The sequence below is a fragment of the Triticum aestivum genome, chromosome 1B (genome assembly GCF_018294505.1).
Source record: "Triticum aestivum cultivar Chinese Spring chromosome 1B, IWGSC CS RefSeq v2.1, whole genome shotgun sequence".
Lineage (NCBI taxonomy): Eukaryota > Viridiplantae > Streptophyta > Magnoliopsida > Poales > Poaceae > Triticum > Triticum aestivum.
Window position 1 is genome coordinate 462,214,605 of NC_057795.1, and position 9,265 is coordinate 462,223,869.

A 9,265-nucleotide genomic window follows, 5' to 3' on the forward strand; every position below is an offset into this window, starting at 1 on the left:
GGCGCTGGCGAGGGCGGGCGGCGGCGGGGTTCGGCACGCGGCGGCGGCTTATAAAGCCTCGGAGCGGGGCGATGCCTTGGCGAGGGGGCGGCCCGACGGGAGTCCAAGCCGGACTCCCTCGGCTTTCGTGCGGCGGCGGGAGCCTCCCGCTCGGGAGGAAGGCGGCGGCGACGCAGGCTGCGACCTGGCTCGGCTGGGCCTTCGGCCGAGTCGGGCGACGGAGAACTTTTTTTAAAAATAATTTTGCCCGAAGAAAAATTCCTAATAAAATATAAAAAAGTCCAAAAATACCAAAAACAATTTTCACCATCTAAATAAAATATTTAGAACAAAGTGAACATTTTTCTGTCCTAAAAATGTAATTTTCAAAAATGCATATTTTTCTAATTCAAATAAAATAGCAAATAAGATGCAAATAAATCATAATTTGATTTTAAAATTCTTTCTCAAATATTTCTCTGTCACATCCCTAGTCTGGTATGACCTAGACTAGCTAGTCATTTGTGCATCATGTTTAAATTTCATTTAAATTTGAAATGAGGATTTGTGGAACCCTCAAAATCATTTTTGAAAATGACCCAAATAAAAATTTCTCCAAAAGGGTCCAAGAAAATGCTCATGTTGCTCTCTGAAAATATTGGGCAGAGATAAAAATCAAACCAATATTTTTAGGATCTCATAAGTATTTAGTTTTGGCCATTTGGATTAAACCGATAATTATTTGCCTTGGATATATATTGTTATATATATAAAATATTGTCCAAAAATTATGTCACCTGTTGGGGAGCTCTGGAATAATATAGCTAGCTCCTGCAAAAATTGGCATAAGGTAATAAAATGATTTAATATTTTAATTAAATCAAACAAATGTCAGAAAAACTAGAAAACAGAAAAAGAGGAGAAACTTACCTGGGCCTCCTCCCTGTGCGGCCTGGCCGGCCCAGCAGCCAGCGCCGGCCCAGCCCACCTGCCCCCCCCTCTGTCGTCTTCCTCCCCGACAGGAGGACGGGCGCGTGCCCGACGCGCGCGCGCTCCGCCGCGCCACGCCACCTCCCTCTCTGCCTGCCTGCCCTCTCCCCTCCTCGTCTGGATGCCCCGGAGACGCCACGCAGCCACCCCGACCTCTCTCGCACTCTCCCTCGCCCTCCTCCTCTCCCCTTGCTCTCTCCCTCGCACACCCGAGCGCCATCACCGCCGCCGCTCGCCGTTGCCGCGGCCACCGGCCTCCCCTCGCCTCTCCGACACGCGCAGGAGCTCCGCCCCCTCGCCCTGAAGCTCTCCGTCAAGCCACAAGACGCCGGACGCCCTGTGGAGCCGCCGTCGCCATCGTCTTCCTCCTCGGATGCCGTTGACCGCCGACTTCGATTCGCCGTCTCCAACGCGTCCCCGGCCACAACGAGCAACCCTGGAGGTCCGCGGTGAGCTCCGCCACCGTTCCCCTCTCTCCATTTAGCTGCCCGCTCGCCGTAGCCCTCCTCCCCACCACGGCCGAAGCTTCCTGCCGCCGTTCATGTCGCCGCCGTCGCCCTGGCCACCGCAGCTTGCAACCGAGCACCCCATCGTGCTCCCGGTGCCACGAGGGTGCCACCGAACCCCTCAGGTGGTCTCCCCGTGCCCCGCAGCCCGTTCCTGATCGAAGCCGAGCTCCGGCCGCCGCCGCGAGCTTTGCTCCGGCGAGCTCCGGCGTCCCCGCGGCTTCCCGTCTGCTCCCCTGGATGCGGACGAGCCCGGGCTACGCCCCGGTGCTCTCAGACGCCGTCCTCGTGGCCTGTGGCGCGGACTCCGCCGCGTCCAGAGGTCGCCGGCGGTGAGCCCCTTCGCCTGAGCCCCGCCATGTGGGCCCGGCCCGTCAGGTGATTAGCTTAGTGCTAATCATCGCTTAATTAACCCCCTGAGGCTGACATGTGGGCCCGGTGCCCCCTAATCTTTTAATTAAGTTAAACTAACCCTGTTTAACCCCCTGACACTGACGTGTGGACCCCACACGTCAGGTTTGACCCCATCAGCCGCAGTTGACCGCTGACGTCGTGCTGACGTCATGCTGACGCAATATATATTTTCTGGAATTAAAATAACTCAGGAAATTCTAGAAATTGATTTAAACTTCAAAAATTCATATCAATTCAACCATAGCTCAGATTAAAATAATTTATATATGAAAAATTATCAGAAAAATGCAATCTTTCCATCTGTACTAGTTTCATGCATGACAAACCAACTTATACTTGCTGTATATGGGAAAACACATTATGGCATATATAAGAGCCTACTTTGGAAGTGCATTTGAGCTTTTGGGTTCAAATGGACTTCAAACCAAATGATTACTAGTTGCATTAGCTCAAACAACATCACAACATCATGCCATGTTCATGCATCATATTGTTGCATATGCTTGTGTATTGATTGTTGGCACCATCCCTTCTCGATAGGTCCTGCTCCGGAGACGTTCCAGAGTACCTGTCTGTGAAGCAGTGCCTCCCTTGTTGATTTACCAGGCAAGCAAACCCCCTTGTTCATTCCGATACAATCCTACTCTCTCGCTCCTGCTCTCAGTTATTGCATTAGGACAACAACGATTCACCTGCTACTTTGTGCTGCGGTAGTTGAACCCATTCCTCTGCATGACCTGTCATTGCCACAGTAAATAGTTGAATCCCACTAGCATGTGTAGGAGTTGATTGAAGCCACTGATGTGTTCCTACCATGCTATGCCTGCTATTGCTTAGAGTTGTGTCAGGTCTGATTCATTGGGAATGAATTGGAGTACAGTGCTCTATGTTCTGATGCTGAGAGTGAAGTGTGTGAACACGATTTGGTAAAGGTAGTGGTGAGAGGCCATGTAGGAGTACATGGTGGGTTGTCTCACTGGAACCGTCCTTAAGCACTGAGTTCTATGTATGTTGTCCAATGACTCGATACTACCACACATTGGAATGCTTAAGTGCCCCTCTCGACTTATTAACCAACTTGACCTCTGTCCAGGAGTCGCAACTAGTTTCTGGTGTTTGTAGGTAGTGCTATTTTTCTACCAAGTGGCACCCGGCAGGGTGGGCTTGGGACAGACTAGGCACAGGTGGCACGGTGTACCAAGTGGCACCCGGATGGTGGGCTTGGGAACCCTGCTCACATCGTTTGGGGCCGTGAGCGACACCCCGGCCGGATCTCCTTGCGGATGGAACCCGAATAGGCGATAAACCTGGATTAGAGTCTTGTGTGGTTAGTCAGGTCGTGGCCGACACCCTCGCCAGGCTTCCGCTTGAAGGTTGCCGAGATACATGACGTGTACATGGCGGTAAGTGGCGAGAGCGTGTGTGAAGAAGTACACCCCTGCAGGGTTAACATGATCTATTCGAATAGCCGGGTCCACGGTTATGGACTTCTTGGATGCTTACATGGTACATAGACAACTTGAAGTGGATACTCTAAAATGCTCAAGACAAGTGTGAGTGCTATGGATGGCCTTCTCGTAGGGAAACGGGGATGAATCCATAGTAGTGTATTGTGTGGTGATTAGTGGACTCGTGTGCGCCATATCACCTCAAGAAGTTCTGGTAGTCGTAGAACAGGATAGCCATAGAGTCAAAGCTGGCTTGCTGCAACTAAACTCCACATTACTCTCTTGATACAAGTGCATGTATGATAGGATCTGATGTAAGTCTTGCTGAGTACCTTTTTACTCATGTTGCTTCATTTATGTTTTGCAGCAGAGACTTCAGTCTTACTAGTGTTCTCGTGGACTTCGACTAGTAGCTTGTACCTCAGCTACGATCTTGATCGGACGTTGTAGATAGTCAGGCTTTCAACCTTTTTCATTTATAGATGTCTGTACTCAGACATGTAATGCTTCCGTTTGTTGCTTGATTGCTCTGAATGTTGGGTCATGTGACCCCTGTTTGTAATAATGCTATGATGGCTCTTTGAGCCTTATCTTTATGAGTTGTTGAGTTATGCTGTGATGCCATGTTGTACAACACATACTTGCATGTTATGCGTACGTGTAATGTGTATTGCTATGTGTGGGATCTGACTATCTAGTTGTTTATCCTTAGTAGTCTCTCTTACCCGGAAATGTCTCCTAGTGCTTCCACTGAGCCCTGGTAGCTTGCTACTGCTCCGGAACACTTAGGCTGGCCGGCATGTGTCCTTCTTCGTTCCCGTGTCTGTCCCTTCGGGGAAATGTCACGCGTTGAATACCGGAGTCCTGTTAGCCCAGTGCTACAGCCTAGATTCACTCGCTGATGACCGACACGTTCGAAGCTGGGTCATGGATGCCTGTCCCTGTAAGTTAGTGCCACTTTGGGTTTACGACTAGCCATGTCAGCCCGGGCTCCTTATCATATGGATGCTAGCGACACTGTCATATACGTGTGCCAAAAGGCGCAAACGGTCCCGGGCAAAGGTAAGGCGACACCCGTGGGGATACCGTGCGTGAGGCCGCAAAGTGATATGAGGTGTTACATGCTAGATCGATGTGGCATTGAGTCGGGGTCCCGACAGACTTGGTATCAGAGCCTGACTGCCTGTAGGATTACCAAAGCCAAACTGGTCGAAGTTGAGTCTAGAAATTCTTTAGTTATGTAAGGGAATTGATTGTGGGAAGGAACGTAAGGCTCCTTTTACTCCTTTACCTCATGGCCTTCTGATCTGAGTCATCCTATCTTTTCTATGGGGTTAAGGAACTAGGCTTTCTCTTCCGTCTATCAGGATCATGTGTTACTACTCCGTAGTCCCATAGGATTGGTTGATCAGAGTCATACCCCAGTTTTGAGTATTTCCGGTGTAGTCTGTCTAGTATGATCTCAGAACCTTGAGTAATGCTGTTGAGTATGTTTTTACCCTATTTTTAGTAGGATGTCTCATTCTGAGCATTTTACTGCCGTTATGCTGCCGGAATTTCCCTAGGAGTTCGAGAGATACTAATTCCTTGTTCTACATTCTATAGCCTATAGATTGATGCTGATTCCGTCCTTGGTTTCGTTTCACAGGATGTCATCTAGTTCTATTATTCGTAGCCAGAACTATGCAGATGGTAGGGACGAGGATCCTCCCGATCAACCTTCGTTGACAGAGTTCATGTTAGAGATGGAGAGGAACAAGTGTGAGTCTAACCGTTTGTTGGCACGTATCAAGGAGAACACCGCACATCAGTCCAATAAGTCTGCGACCATTCATGACTTCATTCGTTTGCACCCACCCACCTTTCATCATTCCATCGAGCCACTCGATGCAGATGACTGGCTCCGTAGCATCACTCATAAGCTGCATTCTGCGAACGTAGCTGAAGATGACAAGGTCACTTATGCCACATACCACCTGGAAGGTCCTGCTAGTCTTTGGTGGCGGAACTATGAGGCTATGCTTCCAGCTGGCCAGATTCCTACCTGGAGAGATTTCACTGAGGCTTTTCGCGAGCATCACATTCCTGAAGCCCTCATCGATCGCAAGAGAGAAGAGTTCTGTAGTCTCACCCAGAATAAGATGGCTGTTGATGCTTATAGTAGAGAGTTTGAGAACCTCGCTCGCTATGCCACAGAAGAAGTGTCCACGGACGCCAAGAAGTAGGCTAGGTTCCGGAAGGGTCTCAACCCCAAGTTGCGTCGTGATCTCCACCTGCATCATTGTGATACATTCCAAGCCCTTGTGAACAAGGCCATCAATGCAGAGACAGCTCAGTTCACTTACGAGGAGTCTCGTAAGCACACCTGTGATTTGGGATCTTCCTCTGGCTCTAGTTCCCAGAAGCGCCGGATTTGGGTTCCAAACTCCGCTCTTCCTTCCGGTTATGCACCGAGGCCATCCCATGTGGTGCCTCCACCAGCTCAGCCATATGTCCCACCCATGCCTACTGGTAGACCGTTTGTCAGTGCGGGTCCACGTCCAACCTCAGGGACTTGCTTCACATGCGGGAAGCCAGGACACTATGCACGTGACTGCTCTCAAACTAGTTATGCTCCACCCCAGGCCGAGAAGACTGTTGGCTGTGTTAAGCCATCACGCAAGATGATCAGTGTCAAGTCAGCCCCCACTGAACATGGACGTGTGCATCACGTCTCAGCTAAAGACGCTCATGATGATCCGGATGTCGTTCTTGGTACACTCCTTGTCAATTGTCACCCAGCATCGGTTCTATTCGATGCTGGAGCATCTCATTCCTTCATTTCTAAAAGCTATGCTAACTTGCACAACCTGTCATTTTGTGATATGCCAACTCCGCTAGTCATCCAAACTCCTGGATCCAAATGGCAAACCTCTAGTGTAAGCCATGGTAACGAAATCCTTGTTGACAGACTTGTATTCCTTGCATCACTTGTAGCCCTCAAGTCCTCAGATATTAACATCATCTTGGGTATGGACTGGATGACAGCTCATCATGCCAAGATTGATTGTTACACCAGATCTGTTCAGCTTACACACCCATCTGGCAAGATAGTCACTGTCTCCACTAGAGTTGCAAAGCGTCAGCTCTATTCTCTTAATGCCAGCCCTCTTCCAGACCTTGAAGATATCCCGGTAGTCCGTGACTTTCCGGATGTCTTTCCAGAGGAACTGCCAGGTGTTCCACCTGACAGAGATGTAGAGTTCGTCATAGATCTTATCCCAGGAACAGCTCCAATCTCTAGGAGACCTTACAAGATGGCACCCTTAGAACTAGCCGAGCTTAAGAAACAACTTGACAAGTCCTTGCAAAAGGGTTTCATCCGTCCTAGTTCTTCTCCTTGGGCTTGCGCCGTCCTCTTCGTCAAGAAGAAGGATGGTACGGACCGGATGGTTGTAGATTATCGTCCCGTTAATTTGGTCACGATAAAGAACAAGTATCCGCTCCCCAGGATCAATGACCTGTATGATCAGCTCGCTGGATCCTCAGTCTTCTCCAAGATGGATTTGAGGTTAGGCTACCACCAAATCAAGATCAGAAACGGGGACATTCCCAAGACAGCCTTTGTCACTCGTTATGGTCAGTATGAGTACACCGTCATGTCCTTTGGCCTAACCAACGCCCCAGCCACATTCTCCCGCTTGATGAACTCGATCTTCATGGAGTACTTAGATAAGTTCGTCGTGGTCTACCTCGATGATATTCTTATTTACTCGAAGAACGAGGAAGAGCATGCCGAACATCTTAGACTTGTGTTAGAAAAACTCAGAGAGCACCGCCTTTATGCCAAGTTCTCCAAGTGTGAATTTTGGTTGCCAGAAGTGACCTACCTAGGCCACGTAATCTCTGGTAAGGGCATTGCTGTCAATCCCGAGAGAGTTCAGGCTGTTCTCGATTGGACTCCACCTGAAACCGTTAAACAAGTTAGGAGCTTCCTTGGTCTAGCCAGCTATTGTCGCCGCTTTGTTGAAAATTTCTCCAAAGTAGCCAAACCCCTCACGGAACTTCTCAAGAAAGATAAAAAGTTCGAGTGGTCCCCACAGTGTGAGCACAGTTTTCAGGAACTGAAAAGACGCCTGACTTCTGCTCCCATACTTGTGCCACCGGATTTCACAAAGGACTTTGTTATCTATTGTGATGCCTCACGACAGGGACTAGGTTGCATTCTTATGCAGGATCGTCATGTGATTGCCTATGCATCTCGACAGTTGCATCCACATGAGGATAATTATCCTACACATGATCTAGAGCTTGCAGCCGTAGTCTATGCACTCAAGACCTGGCGACATTACCTCCTTGGTAAACGTTGCGAGATCTACACTGATCACCAGAGTCTCAAGTATATCTTCACCCAACCGGATCTGAACCTTAGGCAAAGACGCTGGTTGGAGTTGATCACAGATTATGATCTAGGGATTACCTACACCCCAGGCAAAGCCAATGTCATGGCTGATGCTCTAAGCCGTAAATCCTATTGCAACAATCTCATGTTGCAGCAAGGCCAACCACTTCTCCATGAGGAATTCTGTAAGCTTAACCTTCACATGGCTCCTCATGGATGCCTTTCTACCTTGGTGGCGAAACCTACCCTTGAGGATCAGATCATCTCTGACCAGAAGTTTGATAGGGGTGTTATCCGCATTAAGAGAAACATTAAGAAGGGAGTTGGTGGATGTTTCTCTATGGATGATCGAGGTGTTGTTTTCTTTGAGAATCGCTTGGTGGTTCCCAAGAATCAACATCTTCGACAACTGATTCTTAAGGAGGTGCATGAATCTCCTCTCACGATTCATCCCGGTAGTACTAAGATGTATCAGGACCTACGCCAGAGGTTCTGGTGGACTAGGATGAAGAGAGAAATCGCTGAGTTCATTGCTAAATGTGACGTTTGTCGTCGCGTTAAGGCAGAGCATCAAAGGCCTGCTGGCACTCTTCAGCCTTTAGCTATTCCTGAATCGAAATGGGATAAAGTTGGTATGGACTTCATCACCGGCTTTCCCAGGACCAAGAGAGGGAATAACGCTATCTTCGTAGTCGTTGATCGTCTTTCCAAAGTGGCTCACTTCCTTCCTGTTCGAGAGAGTATCACTGCTAGTCAGCTTGCTGACTTATACATTTCTCAAATAGTGTCACTTCATGGTGTTCCACTAGAGATCAATTCAGACCGTGGCAGTCTTTTCACTTCTCATTTCTGGGAGAGTTTCCAAACTGCCATGGGAACCCATCTTTCCTTCAGTACCGCTTTCCACCCTCAATCGAGTGGTCAGGTGGAACGGGTCAATCAAATTCTCGAAGACATGCTTAGAGCTTGCGTTATCTCATTCGGTATGGATTGGGAGAAATGTCTTCCTTTTGCGGAGTTTGCTTATAACAATAGCTATCAATCCAGCCTCAAGAAAGCTCCTTTTGAAGTTCTCTATGGACGAAGATGTCGAACACCTTTGAACTGGTCAGAAACCGGTGAAAGACAATTCTTTGGACCGGACATGATCCAGGAGGCAGAAGAGCAAGTTCGCATCATTCGTGAGAATTTGAAAACAGTCCAATCTCGTCAAAAGAGTCAGTATGATCGTCATCATAAGGTTATGACTTATGAAATTGGCGACCAAGCTTACCTTCGGGTTACTCCTTTGAAGGGTACCCATCGTTTCGGTATCAAGGGCAAGTTGGCTCCTCGTTACATTGGTCCCTTTCGCATTCCCGCTAAACGAGGAGAGGTTGCCTACCAGTTGGAACTACCCCCACATCTTTCTCGAGTTCATGATGTCTTCCACGTCTCTCAACTCAGGCGTTGCTTCTCGGATCCTATCCGCGGAGTGGACCATGAAACGCTTGATCTCCAAGATAACCTCACCTACCAAGAGTACCCGGTTCGCATTCTTGATCAAG